This window comes from Cupressus sempervirens, chromosome 10, assembly GCF_028749045.1.
Source record: "Cupressus sempervirens isolate cs-2001-9-10 chromosome 10, ASM2874904v1, whole genome shotgun sequence".
Lineage (NCBI taxonomy): Eukaryota > Viridiplantae > Streptophyta > Pinopsida > Cupressales > Cupressaceae > Cupressus > Cupressus sempervirens.
In genome coordinates, this window is record NC_143127.1 from 90,739,167 (window position 1) to 90,758,693 (window position 19,527).

A 19,527-nucleotide genomic window follows, 5' to 3' on the forward strand; every position below is an offset into this window, starting at 1 on the left:
ATCTTGGTTTCAATTGTAGAACTGGAACCCTTCTGGTATTACCTAGAGAAAACTACCCACCTACAAATGAGAAGAAGAATGAAAGATATAGGAAAGAAGCAATTTCCCAAATTGAATCTGAACATGACACTTGTCCACTCAAAAAACCTTATCAGTGGGTTAAAACTATCTTTCTTATCTTTTCCTTCTAACTGAAAATCAAGTCCCATGATTCTAGCTCTCAAAGGCATAAAATATCTCAAAACATAATCATGAAAGGATGTAACTGATTCTAGAGTTAAAATGAATTCACCATAAAAGTGAAAATCAATTATAATGTGGCCTTCAAAATGCAATGTAACCTTTTATGCTTGTTTTCTCCACAATCAGGCTTTACCAAGCCTTCAAAATTGCCCTGTAACTGATTTAGATGCTCAATAATCAAATCTACCCTTTCTGTTACCAATGCCCCTAATTTCACAAATTGACCTGTAGCTCAATCTGGTGAGCATCTGTGCGAGAACCGACTTCATATTTGGAAAATTCAGCTCTTCCCGATTCTGATGGTATATTGGAGTGCACATTTTGGTTGAAAATTTCTCTAGTTATGTCTGTTTGAAAATCAGACCTCTTTTCCATGGCCTTCAAAGCACTTGAATATTTCAAAAATTTGAAATATTATAAAATTTGAACTATGTTTGAATCAAACTTTATTTAAAATGATTAGTACGTGCATCTCAGATGATAGAAATAAAAATTAATTTTATAACTTTTGAAATTTCTTTTACCCTTCCATTCAGGTCAAACTTGGTTTGACCATCTGCCACATGTCACTTTGAGATTAGCTCTTTTCTTTGGTGGGACCCACAGTCAAACTCTACCCATCTGTCCATGTCAGTGCCACCTCATTTCACCATGTCATCATCACCAAGTCACTATATTAACTTCCTTGCAACTCTCCCATAGTGAGTTGACAATAGCCATTGGATTCGCCATCTGTCGCAATCTCCTTTCATCTGGACTCATACATCTTTCGCCAAATTTCTAGGTTTTTTCAGTGACTCGCTATCTCGCTAGCCAAATTTCTTGAATTTTTCAGCTAGCACCATAGCGACTAGCCAAATTTTTTCTTTTTCGGCATCTCCAACCCACTGACGTCATCTCTGCTTTGTGTGCTTCTATTCAAAATTTGATTACATTTCATGCTAGCTATCCTCCACCTGACATCATCCTTCTTTCTAGCATGCCAACTGGGTTGGGCCCACCATGCTACCATTGCCTTTTCAAAAAGGCGTTGTCTTATTGGCATTACACATATTGTTTGCTATTGTATTTAAAAAACAAAAGAACTCATCCCACCATGAATATGGGACAAAACATATTCTTTAACAGACTACAGTTCTTATTTCTTGCGTGGAGGTTCCTGTTTGAATTGCCCCTCTTCTTAATGCGAATTCTTCAATTTTTTGGTGTAGGTATCCTTTATATCTGCCACTTCTTAATGTGCTTCTTTAGCGTGTGTTCTCCCTATTTGGCTACAGGTTACTCTTTACTGTGGAAAACTCACCTTCAATCATGCTGCATGGGGTTATTTTCTCTGGTCTTAGCACGAAATTCTTTTTGTGATTCTTTTGTTTGACTTTTACTTGTTAGACCTGCAACTTGGGCATCCTATGGTGCCGCTACCTCCTTTGAATCTGCGGGTTCACCTTTTTATTCAACGCCTGCCTCCTTCAATCGACTACTCTATGAAATGACTCCTACCTTTCTTTCTTCATGGACACCTCCTTTACTTTTTGCATTAGCTCCGCTCCACCTTCTAACATGGCGCTGCTTTAAATATCAACTTCCCTCTATTTATATGCCTTTTTCCTTAAACTGGGATGTGGCTTCTTTCATGTAACCTGACCTATCTTCCTTTGTTTAGTAGTGGCTCATTCCTATGTTTCCTCATATTCTCAATGTGTTCAACAACTCATTGCTAAACATTAAAACTCCCAGCCTAGTCTCGAGTCACACCCTTGATTCATTTGGCATGAACGGCTTGCTATTTTATGCATTCAGACTGCTCTTTAAATGCCAATTCCCCTGTTTCTTCAATAGTGTCTTAGCCGGCTTTGTCATTTGAAATTGGTATGGGTCTTCTTATTGCTGGAGTGAATCTCCTTTGATGTGATGTGAGGAGCGCCCTTTTTCTAGCAATTTTTTGCTTTGACTGTTACACTCCTTGCTTCGTTCAACATGAACTTCTTTGTGACATGTGTGCCCTGTTGACTCATCTTTTTTGAGCCAGTAATGGATATCATAATGGAAAATGTCACTTTCAAAGTTATTGTCCTTAGAATGATTTGGGAGTCTCTAGACTGAAATTTTCCATAGGAAAATGTGGGGATCACCGTAGTTTCAAAATTTTCAATTCTCCATACTTCAAGTTTGGCTTTCTGATGCGCACCTTCTTTCATGGCATCTCCAAGTTTCACATCATGCACTCTTTCTGGCATAGAAATAGGAACTAGCTTGGGCTCTAATGGATAGATCATGTAGTATAGTTGCACCAAGATGAACAGAATTGTATACCCCTTCCTGGAATCTTTGGCTTGCATGCATCTTATCAGTTCTAATGGAATCAGTCGGACACCCAAAGTGGGTTCGACTAAAAAAAATTCATTTTTAGACACCAGATCAACTGAACTGATGTACTACTCATCTCAAACTGATTTGAATCAACTTTTTATCACTGACTGACCGTTAAAAACTCCTTTTTATCACTTTTTGCAACTATGAATCTAGTGCCAGGACGTCTATTGACTGCCTTTGAAAATTGACCCGAGTAACTGACTAGACTTTGAAAACTGATACATTGAATCTTTTCTTTGCATACTTCTACCTTGTTAGATATTGTCTCATAATGAATTTCCAGTTGAAAGATATTGACCATCAAAGTTGCCTTCTCATAATTACTTGCAAGCAAACACGTCAGAAAATAACAAATTGGCTCTGGAATCGGCTTGGAAAACTAGGCAAATGAGCACATGGGGAAATAAAAATTTGGACACTCATTCTCTATCATGAGGATAGTATGAATATGCAATTTGGGCTCATGACGAATCATAGGGAAAATTTGGCAAGGGCGCAAAGTTGGCTACCTAGATTTGCAAGATAGAGGACATAAGTAAAATATCATTTTTTGAGAATGGAATGACCCTAGTAAAGTGTAAAGATGAATTTGTCATGACTTTCAAAATGACACACTTAAAATATTTTCAAAGGACAATATAGGGGTGCAATCCATTCAATCTAAGAAATCACGAATCTCAAGTTATAACATCACGAATAGGGGTTCCGACAAATCTGCAAATGCTGACACCAATAAAATGATAGAAATTACTTTTGGAATTGCATTTGAAAATTGATCAAACGGATTCTTCATAAGTTCAAATCTAGAACATATAAAGTTCTAACCCCTAGAATATGATACAATAAGAATTTTAGCATTTGGGTCAACTAGGTCAAAGTTATAACATGTCAAACAGGGCTTCCCAAAATTATGTGCAATGTGCATCAGCATGAAAAATTTAAATGACCAACTTTGAGGGATTCAAAACCTATACAAACAAATTCAAAACAACTTGAAATATGAAACATAGGTTCTTGAGTATGAATACTAGACACTCCCAAAGCGGTGAGTCACAAAACACTTCTGGGTGCAAGATACACAGCCTCCTGTCACTGTTTGACACTTATGGTAAAATGCAAATTAGACATTGGTTCAAAATAGGACTTTGCCAAATAGCTCAAAATATCAATTTATCATTACAGAAAAAGTGAACGGGTTAAATGAAGGATGTTAGAAACATTGAACACCATTTATGCATTAACTCAATAGCGGGGTACATAGGCTTCACAAAGCATTTATAGGCCTGATTTTCTCAAAAATTTTGAAATGTGACTAAAAATGAAGCATACAATTTTTAGCCCCAATAGTGGCTCTGTCTAGGGATGCATGTCCCTTGCAGGCATGGCAAGGATTCAGATCTCTAGGAGAAGTAGACCACACACCTAGACTACACAAACTCTCTTGAACAACTTTATTGAAAGTAGGGAGATCTACAACTACTATATACAAGGGATGGCCCCAGGCCACCAAAAAGTTTCAGAACCTTTTACCTCTTTCATATACCTTATTTTCATTTACATTCTCCTAAGGCAAATTGAAATTCTCACTGTCCTTTATCTCACCCAACATATCAATATTTACAATCAGCTCATTAGGAAAAACAAAACTGTTGTCATCATCTTCATAGTGCGTATAAAAATCAGACGTACTATCTACACCTTGCTCATTATGAAAATATGAATCAGCATTATCATAACAACTAATATCAAACTGAAACTGATCACTATTGACTAAATCATGGATTCTTTCAACTGGAAACACAAAGTGCTCATATTCAACTTCATTCAACGAGTTACATGGATCAGATTGTAACTCACCTTGTGCCTCTGAATATGAAGAGTATAGAAAATCTGATTTATCCTCACTTGCAACATAAGTACACCATATATCAGATAGAATATATGCTGCATTTTCTTCATATTCCAGCAAATGATTAGATCCCAAATCACAAGAATTATCATGAAATTGCATTCCTAGAATGTATTGATCCATATTTAATTCTTTCTCAAGTAGTTCACTAGGATAAACTTTTTCATTACTATTTCTCTTATCACATGAGCTATCTGAACTTATCTCAGCCTTATGAAAATAGGAAAACATTGAATTAGCAACAACTCTTATCTCTCTATTTTCTTTCTCATCATAGAAGTTGTTATGTGTATTGACATACAAATTACTATCACATACACCCCCCAAAGCTAACATAGCACATTTTGAAACTACATCTTTCTCAACATCATACTTAGGGAAAATGACTTCACCACATGAATTTGCATAACGTGTCAAAATACAAGTATTCTTAGATTGGTTAGTTTACCTTTCAAAATTGTGAGCCAACAAATCAGAAATCTCATCAACACTTATCAAGATTTTGTCCCTAGTTTATTCTCCTTGGCTTAGATTATTATCTGGACAACTTGAAAAATTTGTAACAGCAGACTTGTTAGTAATACATTCTGAAAATCAGAAATCTAATCACCACATAATTTTTCTTCTTGAGACAACACCTCAACAACTGACATCTCAACACAAACACATTCATCACTAGAAGAAATATTATCATTACTGTCACACTATTCTTCTTCTTGATTCTCATCATCAGAAGAAGATGAATTGACATCATGCATATTATCAAATTGCTGATTACTATCCTCTGATTCATAAAATTGAGACTCTTCATTTTCTATATCATCTTGAATAGACTCATTATATTCACTAACATTAGACTCAATAGCCTTTAACTCACATTCAAATTCTATGATAATATCATGAAATTTAATAATCTATTGGGATCTTGCCTCATTTGGCCAATCAACCAAATGCGGTGTAAAAATTTCTAAGAGAAACATTGGCCATGAAGACTTCTCTTGTCTACAGGTGTCATGAAGATTCGTGATTGTGGATTTGAACTTAATGTAAATTTGTAATCTATCAAGACCCTTAACATCACCAATTCTACTTCTTAATATGACAACCAGATTATCATGATCTTCTCTTTCTAATCTAGCAATCTCTGCACAAATATTTTCTAACTCATATTGATATCCAAACTCAGAATCCATTTTATAAACTTTTAAAACTCCTAGCTCTTTTTCTTAGTGTTGAAACCACTAAATGGACGCAACCATTTTGTCCATTCAATTTTCATGAAAATAGAGACATGAAAACTAAAAATACCTTAATGTGTTGCGGTATAAAACCACTGATCTTGTGATTGGCATAGGTGCAAACAAGAAACCCTTCACACGATTGATCGAATCCTTTGTAGATTCGCCACCTCCTTGAAGAGGAAAATGGAATCACAACAGTGATTCACCCTTTAAAATGAATTACTTCAGCAGATACAAACAACCACATAAAGCATTAATCAAGAAACTTATACTTCCCCTTTCCAAGAAACTAGATCTACCCACAAATACTAAAAGCCTCTAATATTTAAAACAAAACATGCATTGGCATAGAGATTTACTTTAGAGTCACCACTCACACTTAGTGAGAAATATATAAAACAATTTACCACTTATACACTCTGATTTAGACTTTCAATATAAAAATCTTGCAGGTCACTAACACTTTTAGAAAGAGAATACACTTCATTCTTAGATTCTTGACTCTAACTTTTATTACAACAACTCACAAAACTGAACTGATTGAAGATAGACTTATAACAGTCATAGAATGCAATTTTCATCCAATTTTATAACATACTACTGTCCATGACTAAAACTTAACTGCAGAACATGAAACTTCAGCAAGGAAAATAAGAAACGCCTCTTGCTATATATATGCCATATTCAATCTATTTCATACCAGAGATTTTGGTTCTTTCTGAATGCAACCCCCCAACAAATTCACCATTTTGTTGGTGTTTGAAAATGCTGAAGGGTTTTCAATTATCCCACTGAGAAACTAGCACATCTAGGGGTAACTAACTCCCATTTTCAACATGCCATTTTTGACAATAGGCCAACTATAAGGCATGACCCTTCTTCTACTTCAAGCTCTGCTAGACCTAGGCAGGTAGACCTTAGATTAAAATGATACCATACCAATGCAAAACATATCCCTGAATCTATTAAGCAGATGAAAGCCTTATTTCTCCTAATGGCTTGTGAAATGACACCGATCTATAGTAGCTAGGTGCAGATCTATGAGTCTCAAAAGCTGAGTGAGGGTTAAACAATTATGCCCACTTCAAACATGAACAACTAAATTTATTTGAACAAAAGATTTTTTCAAATGCCATTCATATCAGCTTGCATCTGATTTAGGGATCAGTGCCTTATCCATTGAAACATAGAGTCATTACCAACAGGATGACCTAACTTGCTTTCATTACAATTAATTTTATCAACTGAAATCCCTAATCCCATTCTTATGTAATATCCCCTTCATACACCTAGAAACCCTATCAGAACTATGAAGTATTTACTTAACTGCTTGAGTCAAAAGTAACAGAGATGTGATACACACTTCATCCAAAATGTCTTGAACCAAATGAACATTATCCATTCAATTAAAAATTTAATGACACATGAAGAATTAGGAGAAAAAACTAGAAAACTCAGATAATTCTTGTAAATCCCCTTTTGTATTTATCCTTGGAAAGACTAAATACAGTAACTGGCAACACAAAATGAAACTCAAGATAATTCATATGATCTAGCATCAATACCCAATACTTCACAATAACAATGCATAACATGAAATGAAAATTTACATAGGGTACATGTGTGGCATTCACTGCTAGAGCTCAACTCAAAGTTAGAAAGTAAAACCATCTATAATCCTGGTTTCAATAGTATAACTACAACCCTGCTGGTATTACCCAAAGTAAACTGCCCACCTACAAATGAGAAGAAAAATGAAAGAAGCAATTTCTTGGATTGAATCTGAACATGACACTTGTCCACTTGAAAAACCTTATCAGCGGGTTAAAACCATCTTTCTTATCTTTTCCTTCTAACTGAAAATCAAATCCCATGATTCTAGCTCTCAAAGGCATAAAATATCTCAAAACATAATCATGAAAGGATGTATCTAATTTTGGAGTTAAAATGAATTCACCATAAAAGTGAAAATCAGTTATAATGTGGCCTTCAAAATGCAATGTAACCTTTTATGCTTGTTTTCTCCAAAATCAAGCTTTACCAAGCCTTCAAAATTGCCTTGTAACTGATTTAGATGCTCAATAATCAAATCTGCCCTTTCTGTTACCAATGCCCCTGATTTCACAAATTGACCTATAGCTTAAACTGGTGAGCACATGTGCAAAAACTGACTTCATATTTGGAAAATTCGGCTCTTCCCAATTTTGATGGTATATTGGAGTGCACATTTTGGTTGAAAATTTCTCCAGTTATGTCTGTTTGAAAATCTGACCTATGTTCTATGGCCTTCAAAGCACTTGAATATTTCAAAAATTTGAAATATTATAAATTTTGAACTATGTTTGAATCAAAATTTATTTAAAATGATTAGTACGTGCATCTCAGATGATAGAAATAAAAATTAATTTTATAAATTTTGAAATTTCTTTTACCCTTCCATTCAGGTTAAGCTTGGTTTGACCATTCCCCACGTGTCACTCTAAGATTAGCTCTTTTTTCTAGTGGGACCCATAGTCAAACTCTGCCCATCTGTCCATGTCAATGCCACCTCATTTCACCATGTCATCATCACCAAGTCACTATATTAACTTCCTTGCAACTCTCCTATAGCGAATTGATGATAGCCATTGGATTTGCCATGTGTCGCAATCTCCTTCCATCTAAACTCATCCATCTTTTACCAGATTTCTAGGTTTTTCTGGTGACTCACTAGGTTCCTAGCCAGATTTCTTGGATTTTTTAGCTAACGACTAGCCAGATTTTTGCTTTTTTGACATCTCTAGCCTACTAACATCATCTCTACTTTGCGTGCGTCTATTCAAAATTTGATTATGTTTCATGCCAGTTGTCCTCCACCTGATGTCATCCTTCTTTCTAGCATGCCAACTGGGTCGGGCCCACCATGCTGTCATTGCCTTTTCAAAAAGGCGTTGTCTTCTTGGCATTACAAATATTGTTTGCTATTGTATTTTTAAAAAAAAGAACTCGTCCCACCATGAATATGGGACAAAACATATTCTTTAACAGACTGTGCTTCTTATTTCTTGCATGGAGGTTCCTGTTTGAGTTGCCCCTCTTCTTAATGTGAATTCCTCAATTTTTTGTAGTAGGTATCCTTTATATTTGTCACTTCTTAATGTGCTTCTTTAGTGTGTGTTCTCCCTATTTGGTTGTAGGTTACTCTTTAGTGTGGAAAATTTTCCTTCAATCATGCTGCATGGGGTTATTTTCTTTGGTCTTAAATTATTTTTGTGATGCTTTTGTTTGAATTTTACTTGCTGGACCTGCAGCTTGGGCCTCCTATGGTGCCACTATCTCCTTTGAATTTGCGAGTTCACCTTTTTATTCAATGTCTGCCTCCTTCAATCGGCTACTCTGTTAAAGGACTCCTACCTTTCTTTATTCATGGTCACCTCCTTTACTTTTGGCGTCATCTCTACTCCACCTTCTAACATGGCCCTACTTTAAATATCAACTTCCCTCAGCTTATATGCCTTTTTCCTTAAACTAGGATGCGACTTCTTTCATGTAACCTGCCATGTCTTCCTTTGTTTAGTAGTGGCTCATTCCTATGTTTCCTCATATTCTCAATGTGTTCAACGGCTCATTACTAAACATTAAAACTCCCAACCTAGTCCTGAGTCACACCCTTGACTCATTTGGCATGAATGGCTTGCTATTTTATGCATGCAGACTACTCTTTAAATGCCAATTCCCCTATTTCTTCAATAGTTTCTTAGCTAGCTTTGTCCTCTGAAACTGGTATGGGGTCTTCTTATTGCTGGAGTGAATCTCCTTTGATGTGGTGTAAGTGCCCTTTTTTTAGCGGCTTGTTGCTTTGACTGTTACACTCCTCGCTCCGTTCAACATGAACTTCTTTGTGACATGTGTGCCCTCCTGACTCATCTTTTTCGAGCTAGTAATAGATATCATAATGGAAAATGTCACTTTCAAAGTTATTGTCCTTAGAATGATCTAGAAGTCTCTAGACTAAAATTTTCCATAAGAAAACGTGGGGATCGCCATAGTTTCAAAATTTTCAATTCTCCATACTTCAAGTCTAGCTTTTTGACCTGCAACTTCTTTCATGGCATCTCCAAGTTTCACACCATGCACTCTTTTTGGCACATAAATAGGAACTGGCTTGGGCTCTGATGGATAGATCATGTAGTATAGTTGCACCAAGATGAACAGAATTGTATACCCCTTCCTGGTATCTTTGGCTTGCATGCATCTTATCAATTCTGATGGAATTAGTAGAACCCCCAAAGTGGGTTTGACTAAAAAAATTTCATTTTTAGACACCAGATCAACTAAACTGATCTACTGCTCATCTCAAAATTATTTGAATCAACTTTTGATCACTAACTAGCCATTAAAAACTCCTTTTTATCACTTTTTGCAACTGTGAATCTGGTGCTAGGAGGTCTATTGACTGCCTTTGAAAACTTACCCGAGCAACTAACCAAACTTTGAAAACTAACACATTGAATCTTTTCTTTGCATACTTCTACCCTGTTAGATCTCGTCTCATAATGAATTTCCAGTCGAAAGATATTGACCATCAAAGTTGCCTTCTTAGAATTACCTACAAACAAACACGTTAGAAAATAACAAATTGGTTCTAGAATCGGCTTGGTAAACTAGGAAAATGAGCACATAGGGAAATGAAAATTGGGACACTCATTCTCTGTCATGATGACAATATGAAAATGCGATTTGGGCTCATGATGAATCATAGGGAAAATTTGGTGAGGGCACAAAGTTGGCTACCGAGATTTGCAGGACAGAGGACATCAGTAAAATATCATTTTTTGAGAATGGAATGACCCTAGTAAAGTTTGAAGATGCATTTGTCATGACTTGCAAACTGACACACTTAAAAATATTTTTAGAGCATAACATAGGGGTACAATCCATTCGATCTAGGAAATCATAGATCTCAAGTTATAACATCATGAATAGGGGTTTCGAAAAATCTGCAAATGCTGACACCAGTAAAAAGATAGAAATTGCATTTGGAATCACATTTGAAAACTGATCAAGCAGATTCGTCATAAGCTCAAATCTAGAACATATAAAGTCTCTGACCCCTAGAATATGATACAAAAGGAATTTTAGCATTTGGGTCAACTAAGTCAAAGTTATAACATGTTAAATAGGGCTTCTCAGAATTACGTGCAATGTGTATCAGCATGACAAATTTAAATGACCAACTTTGAGGGATTCAAAACCTATACAAATAAATTTGAAACAACTTGAAATCTAAAATATAGGTTCTCGGGTATGGATACTAGACACTCCCAAAGCGGTGAGTCACAAAACACTTCTGGGTGCAAGATATTCAATTGCAAACATAGCCTCCTGTCATTGTTTGACACTTATGGTAAAATGCAAATTAGACATTGGCTCAAAATAAGACTTTGCCAAACAGCTCGGAATATCAATTTATCATTACAAAAAAAGTGAACAAGTTAAATGAAGGGTGTTAGAAACATTGAACACCATTTATGAATTAACTCAACAGTGGGGTACATAGGCTTCACAAAGCATTTATAGGCCTGATTTTCTCAAATTTTTTGAAATGTGACTAAAAATGAAGCATGCAATTTTTAGTCCCAACATATCCAACTATTATTTCATTACTCAATTCATAACCTAATTGATCAAAAAATATTTCTCAAGGTTCTACTGCTTGAATATAAGTAAAATGTATATCAACCATAACACAAATATATTCCTTAAATCTATCTATAATTGTAGGTGCAATTCTATATCTTTTCCTCATTTCATTCAGAAATGTTTTCATAATCAAATTCCTAGTATCCAATATTTTATCTATTGGATGTCTTCTACACACTTCTATGATCTTCTCCATTGTACACCTCTCACTGCTCATAATCTCTATGACTAACAAATATGGAAATCTTTTAAGTACATGAAAGAATATGTGATTGATCAGTGACTGAAATCTAAACTCACCATTCTTAGTCCTTTTGATCTTTTCTATGTTCTCAAGAAGTTGCATTCTTAGAATTTCAGTAAGATTAACTTGTTCCTTCTCAATGCATATCATGTAGGCTATATAGATGAATCTGGCTGACTATTCATCAATATTTTAACTTGCACATGCAAAGTAGGCAATGATTCTACTCAAGAATCTTACATTATCTTACTTAATGGTTTTGATCACCATGGCCTTTCCATTATATACTACCTTTGTCTAGCTCTCAACTTTCTTCTTAACCATTTTCTCACCTACAAGTACACTTGTTTACAAAGGCCAGTTACATCATGAATAAGGTTGGATGAGATATTAACTACACTATCTTGCATCCATAGTTTCCCATCATGTATTTTGCTTAGTATGATCTATGTCCACTCATATGTGTCCAATTCTAGTAAAAATGATATTTGAATAGTTCTAGTTCCTTCAAGTATTCAAATCTAGGTTTCATAGTCATATGGTGATTAAAGTCTAATTCCATATCCTTGGTCATATACTCACTTCCAATAGATTCAAACTTACTAGTAAGATAACTTCCTACATCTTCCAAATATACTATATTGTTTGAAGTAATGGATAATGTTGAGTTAGGGTTTCCTTCTATGGGTTTCATGGAAACAACCTTCAATTGTCATCTCTCCTCATTCTCAACATTGTGAACTATTGACTTATCCATGATTCTATCAAATATGAACTTTTACCAAATAAATTTTGTGGAAAAATGATAAAATACCTCTTTCCAAAAATAGGGTTTGCTTCAAAATCACCTTGTCAAGTTGCTTTTGAATGCTCTATGCTTTTGATGTGATCGAAATGAAATGAAAATCAAGTTTTTACTCCATTTATTCCATCAACTTGAATTTGCATTAATTGCATATTTTGCAAACATGAAAATTTTTTAGTCACATTTTGAAATCAAATAACTACTCAAGATCTTCTATCTAATCTTTAGATGCTACTTGACGTTTAATATAGCTTCCTCTAATCATGAAAATGTTCCACAAAACTTCACTTCATGAAATTATTTGAAAAAACATCACTTCATGAAATTATTTGAAAAAACATAGTTTTCATTTTCTACTACAAAATTAACTTTCTCTATAGTAACAATAACTCTTAATTCCTTTATAACTAGTTTAGATAAGCTCCAAATTACAAGCAAGCTTAGGTACCATCTAAACTTATCTTGATACATCTTTTCCCAACTTTGCTACCCATAATTTGATTTCTAAATGAGGCTTTCAATTTCTGGTGCTATGAACAAGATTATTTCAACTTAATTGAATCAAACTTGATTACTAACTTTGATCTTCCTATCTCACCCTCATCTAATTTATCTTTTGAGATGTCTAATCCTTTTACAAATGCCTCATTGAGCTCTTCTTGAAATTCACTAAATACATTTCTTTGTTCCTCATTATCTTTCTTAATTCTAAAGTTCCTCTCATAGTTCCTTCTATCATTTCCAATGTTCCTTCCATCATTTCTTCTATTTCTAAAGTTTCTTCAATTATTCCTTCTATCTCTAAATTTATTTTCCATTCTACAATACTTTGTTGTATGTTTGTGGTCATTTCATAACTGAAATACTAGTTTTCTACTTCTAGGAGTCTACTAATCAGTAGGTGCATGACAGTTTTGAATTATGTGTCCAAAGTTGTTACACTCATAACACACAATCTGCCTTCTTTCTTCATAAGGTCTTCCTTCTCTCAATGTCCTTTCATTAGATCTTCTTCTATCTATAGGGAACTAGTATTTCTAGATATTCTACTATTCCTTCTATCATTATCATATTCATGTTTCCTACAATCATTTTCTCTATGACCCATACCATGACAATTATGACAATAAAAATTTGTAACATAATTAAATGACTTACTTTTACAATCCCTTTTCATATGACCTATTTCATTACACAAAAAATAATTGCCTCTAAATTCATACCTGGTTTCCTTAGGAGATTCCACTTGCTTTGGTTTATCCAAAATCTCAGCTTCATTGTCTTGTCCAACTTCTTTAGGTTTATCAAAAGATTGGTTAGATTCAATCTTATCATCAGGTTTATCTTTTTCTTTTGGATCTAATATAATCTTAGGTTTCTTTGTAGACATGTTAATTAGATAACCAAGACTAGTCTTATCATAAGTAGGTCTCTATATTGACATTGAATCATCAAGCTTTTCTCTACTAGAATAAAGCTTCTCAAGTTGTTTCTTGCACTGAGTTAATTCACCTTTCACAATAGTATTATATTTCTAAAGTTCTTCATGATCTTCTTTCAATATCCAAGCTTAGATGTCTTCTTTGCCATACTTGCTCTAAGATCTACATTCTTAGTTTTCAAATTAGTTTCAAATTTTCTAGGATCACTCCTCAAAGTTAACTTTAGATTTGTAATCTTTAATTCATGCTTCAAGATCTTGTACTCTATATTTAGCTTTGAATAATCATCATCACTAGTTTTAGATTTAGTTGATTCAGGCTTGGATGTGAGATGTTCAATCTTTTCCTTCAATTGTCCAATGTATACTTTGGAGTCTTCATATCTATCCTTCAACTTATCTCTTTCTTCAATAAGAAGATCAATTTTTTAATATGCCTCTTCAAGGTTGTTCATCATTTGTTCCATATCCATAGGAATCTTACTCAAGTTGTTAAGCCTCTTCTTAGTAATTATGCTCTGATACCAATTGGTAGAAATATGAATTACTGAGAGGGAAAGGTGGGGGGGGGGGGGGGGGGGGGGGTGGGGGGGTGGGTGGTGAATCAGTAATTTACAAACTTTAGTTGCCAACTGGATATTATTTCTTACTTTAAACCATACATAACAAAGTAATAAATTCATGTTGAATAGTAATAGTAACCATGCACAAAGATAACTCATAACACCATTTTTTTTAACTAGGGAAACCCTGGCCAAGGGAAAACCCCAATGGGGATGATACCCACTAGATAATATATTGCTATATAAATTCCTTGTTAGAGGATGGACCCTATTAGGATTCAATAAAAAAATTCAATATAGAGATTCCCTATTAGGAGACTTTGAATCTCTCTTAGGGATTGTGCCAACCTTATTAGGAGTTGTAGTATAGTAGATGCAAGATGGGCCCACTACCCAAACATGCACTTCCAATTACAAGAAGAGCTCACTACCTAAACAAGTAATTAGACTTCTAGAATGTAGGTATGATAAATTATTCCTTAACTGATCTTTGATCTTTAGCTTGATCTTGGATCACAAAATAGCTTCACAAAGTTCACATATATCACTTTCACAAAGTTTGCATACAATTGCTCAACACAATTTCTCCAAGATAGCACACTTGAATTCGCAAGATGTCCTTTGCATAAATACTATGCCTCTACACAAATTGTTGCTAGGTCAGCTAAGACCACAATACACTTTTTCCAACTTAGAGTAAACATCTAAGATGTCAGACCTAATTGTACAAGTAATTCTTTTGTAAAAAAAAAAATTCTTTCCTTTAATTCCGTTGTCTTGTTACATTGGTAAAACATGAATATCTATTTTTCATACAGTCTATGCTGACTTCTAAGGTTATACATGTCATTATCAACATGTATACTATCTCCATCTAACTTCTCTAGTCATAATATGACATCAACAACAAGTTACAAACAAAACAATACACTGTTGTATACCAAATTCATACTTAGACAATTTCTAAGTGCCAAAAGCTATGTATCTTTATTTTCAAGGTTTCCTATAAGCATCTACATCATGTGTTGCCATAAATGACAATAATTACATATCTTCATTAGCCAATTTTCAACACACACTTTCATAGTATTTGTGTTAAGTTAAATTAATCATTCATCTCTTGAATTCACACAAGCAATTATCCTTGCATTCAATCAAATTTATTCATGCCAAACTAAGTATGCAAAAATATGTACTTATAGATTATATTATCTCTTGGTGATTGAGTAAAGATCTTGTGCATAATATTGTCTAGGTAATGATCGGATGCATTCACATTAAGTCATAATAGGATCGAGCAAATAATCCAATTATGTTACTTCATACTTGTTTTATTGAACATTTTGTTTAACTTAATCAGTAATACTAGAATAATATAGCTATAGCTAGTACCCTTGTTTATTTTATTTAATCATATACATTTAAGAATATTATTTTTATTAAAATAATATTGTATATTTGTTATCACTAAAACACAATTATAGATCTTTGATAGTTATTTTTTTTAATTTCAAGATCTTCATATTTAACATAAAGAGTTTCCACTATTGGACAGTGGAATAGCCACAATGTGGAGCCACATAGCTCATGGCTTTTTCCACCAAATTACATGTTTATTATATTTTTGTCTTAAAAATTATTATAGGTGAATGTTCTTCTGATTTTCCATATACTTAATAATTTTTTGCTTATCATTTGACGTAATTTTCTATTATGAGATAGAGATATATATCATAAGGATGGACATGCCAATTTTGATCATTCATCTTTCAAAGTTGATTCCCTTATCAAATTAATGAAACTACTTGCAACTGACACCCTAATTTTCTACAACTTACCAGATCAACCATTCACACAACTATCTTCCTCCTACCCCACCATATAATGCAACCCTTGTTTGTGGTTTATATCTTAGTCTAACCATTTTAGAAGACCAAGTCTAGTGATTTGTATCTAGAAAATTGATGATATATAAATTCAATATGGAGGAGGATATATTGGCATCACAAAAAAATCATCCCATATCCATAAACAACATCTAATCTTATGTAATTCTCTCTCCTCTAAAGACCCAATACTGGAGCCATTATCATCATGAGTAGACTCGCTCTCCTGGGATGAATTCAATTGAAACTATTCATACCAAACTAAGTATTTATAAATATATACTTACAAATTATATTATCTCTTGGTGATTGAATAAAGATTAAATACAATTTTCCATGGTGATAAAATTGCATATGGAGATGTATGTATGTATGTATGTGTATACGTATGTTGTTGGAATTATACTTAGGAAAGTAAAATTTTGAGAGCGGGGGGAGGGTGAATTAGCATTTAAAACATGAACCCATAAAACTTTTCACCACACATCCATCTCGTACATTCAATTGAGAAACTAAAAAGGACATGTAAAGCATATATATCTAAAGCTTGTAAACATATAAGCAATCACACATTTGAAATAAGATATGATTACTCAAAAAAACCTCCAATGAGAAGGTAAAACTGGGGTGGGGATAATGCCCACAAATCTTCACTAGTGCAACAATCAAGTTCACCTATTAAGGTTACATAGTTTTACCATTCTCATGATCTACCCTATGAGAGGCCTACCCTATTAAAAGATTATAAAGGATTGTTAGATCTCACCTTGTTAAAGGATTTAGAACACCCTATTAGAGGTGTGCCTAGTTAAAGGACTGAAGAAAATTCACTTGGAATGTCACCCTATTAAAGGATCTTACAATGACTGTTAAATCAACCTTAGTCCAAAGGATTTCACTATACTGATATAGGTGTTAGAAAGTACAGTAGAATGTTTGATCTGATACACTTACAATTTGGTATTGCTGATTTTAGATCTCACTTTAATCCATCTTGATCCTTTATGATCTAATATGAAATGTTATATCCTCAATCCTCTGTTCTACTAACTAATTCTGCAATTCATTCCTTCTCAATAACTTCTAAGTCTCCATGAATGCTAATTCTTTACATGAAAAATTTCACTACACTTCTCCCTTGCACTCATACGAAGTTTAGGGGTCCCATCATCCTTAATAAGATATCAAGACTTTGGGTTAGGTTTGAATCTATGGCTGAGATTCATCTACTTGCCTTCTTAAACCTTCCCTATAACTAATTGGTTGCATGTAATTTCCTAGGGATTAAGCAAATAGATTCATCCTTATCTTCAAAAGGTTGCAATCTATCCTTAGGTCAGCTCAAAAATGGTTTACATAGGTGTTTGTGCAATTACAAACAACTATGTCCAATTTTTGTTACTTGGCACTTGTTACCCCTGATGCTTGACACTTGATAATTCTATTACTCAACACTTACTATAATTCTATCTAGCTCAACACTTGAACTTGTTCAACATCAACTGTTCACTCGACACTTGAGTGACTCAGTAGTCATTATAACTTGGCATCTATACATATTTTACTTAGCATGTGTTACTAGCTCAGCACAAACTAAGTAAACATCTTAAGTGTGTTGACACAAAATAGTCAAAACTGATCTGAGATTCAACAATCTCCCCCTTTGACATGGGTGTCAAAAACACTCAACAGTATATCAAAAACTAATCTCTTCAAGTAAAATATACACATAGTTCAACATATATATAGAACTTCAAAAAATTTTAAAATTTTGTAAAGACTATATACCTCAAAATCTTTGTAACTCTCCCTAAGTTAACTTGGATTCATGCTGATACTCTTTGTCTTCAAAAATACTAATACTCTATATCTGATGAACTTTGTATCTGCTCATTAGCTATTTTCTCCCCCTTTGATTATGTTTTTCTATTTGTTTTCTTATCTCCATTTTATATGTCTCCCCCTTGCATATTATCTCCCCTTTTATATTTCTCTCCCTTTTTGACACAGTTTTCAAAGGGTCTATACATGAATTGTGTACTTGTCCAAAAAGCTCTTGTGAACTTCCATGATAATCTTTAGAGCAGCATCCCAATTGTCTATTGCAACATCTAAGCATTTGATTTGGATGGTTGTCTCTACTACAAGGTGAACTAAGCCTTCTAGAGTTAAAAGATTGGGGTTTTTCTTGATCACTATTTCAGCATAGGCTAGTTCTTTCTAGAGTATTGCCATATGAGGGGTAAGGGAGGCTTGTATATCCATCAACTTGACTCCTATACTAGCCTCTTCTGCTATTAACATAGCTAGTTGATTTTGGGTGTGAAGTACATAATTGAAATGCTTCTCACTCTGAACTAGATCCTTTGGCAACTACATACCAGATAATTTCAAATTTCCTTCCATTGTCAAAATCTTGTGGCTTGTTGCACTTGTGAAGAGATTGGGATCACACAATTTCATGTACAATGAGAAGATATTCTTGAGTACCTTCTTCACTTTTTCAATTTTAATATCCAGCCCTACTTGTGATAGTGCTATCTTACTGGATATTTTCTCATTGACTTTTCCTTGAATTTTTTTTTCAAACCATTCCATGAGTTTCACATTTGTTTCCTGGTCTTCATCAGTCACCTATTCTACAATGTCTGATAATTGTTCCAATATAGGCTTGGTTTCATCAAGTGTTTGCAAGTTGAAGGCATCCAAAAAGATGTCCTTAATCTCATATAATTCTTGCCTTTGTTTATACTCATTCTTGAGTATTTCTTGATTCTTCTTCCTTTCTAGTTCTTGCTACATAATGTATATCTATTCAAGGCTCATAGTTGCATAGTCAAATTTTGGTATCTCTATTTCTTCATCTAATGTATGTATGTATGTATTTATGTGTAAATGTATGAATGTATGTATATATATATATATATATATATATATATATATATATATATATATATATATATGTATATGTATATGTATATATATATATATATATATATATATGTATATATATATATATATTCATCTCATTGACATGCCCTTGTGATCTATGTATATCTATGTTTGTATATATATATATATATATATATATATATATATATATATATATATACATATATACATGTGTATGTATGTATGTA